The sequence below is a fragment of the Elephantulus edwardii genome, unplaced genomic scaffold (genome assembly GCF_000299155.1).
Source record: "Elephantulus edwardii isolate Elephantulus edwardi_28Jun2011 unplaced genomic scaffold, EleEdw1.0 scaffold00591, whole genome shotgun sequence".
NCBI classification, from domain to species: domain Eukaryota; kingdom Metazoa; phylum Chordata; class Mammalia; order Macroscelidea; family Macroscelididae; genus Elephantulus; species Elephantulus edwardii.
This window is the reverse complement of record NW_006400341.1, coordinates 83,697-84,395: the sequence shown is the minus strand read 5'-3', so window position 1 is coordinate 84,395 and position 699 is coordinate 83,697.

Below are 699 nucleotides of genomic sequence, written 5' to 3'. Positions count from 1 at the left end.
GGTAGATGCACGTTTGTCCTCAAAGTGACATCCTTGCTCTTTAGCACTCTAGAGAGATATTTTTTTTCCAGCAGATTTGTCCCATACAACATGCCATTCGATTTCTTGACTACTGTTTCTATGGGCATTGATTATGGGTCCATGTAAATAGAAATTACTGCTGATTTCAATTTTTTCTACATTTATCAAGGTGTTGCTAATTGATTCAGTTAAGAGAATTCTCATCTTCCATAGATCAGGGTGTAACCCAGACCAAAGGCTGTAGTCTTTGATCTTCATCAACAAGTGCTTCAAGCCTTCCTTGTTTAGTGAGCTGGGCAATTTCCTGCCATAAATATTTACAGCCCAGGAAACCCAATAAAGGATCACTATGGACTGAAACCAACTCAATGGCAGTGTGTTTAGAGCACTTAGAAATTTTATTAACATTTAAAAATATAATTTTAGACTTTTAAAAAAGGTTATGTGGTAGATATAAGTGACAAAAAAAAAAAAAAAGAATAGCTGCTTGAGCTTCTTCAAAGAAAACCAAACACCTCATTGGATTTGATATCTTGGTTTGGAGATTTTGGGTCATGGTTTCATGAAGTATTTCAGTTAATTATCCTAACATGTTTAGTATCTCTGTTCAACACATGGTGCCCAGGGGCTTAAAAGCTTGCAAGTATCCATCCAAGGCACAGAAATTGGCCTTTATTT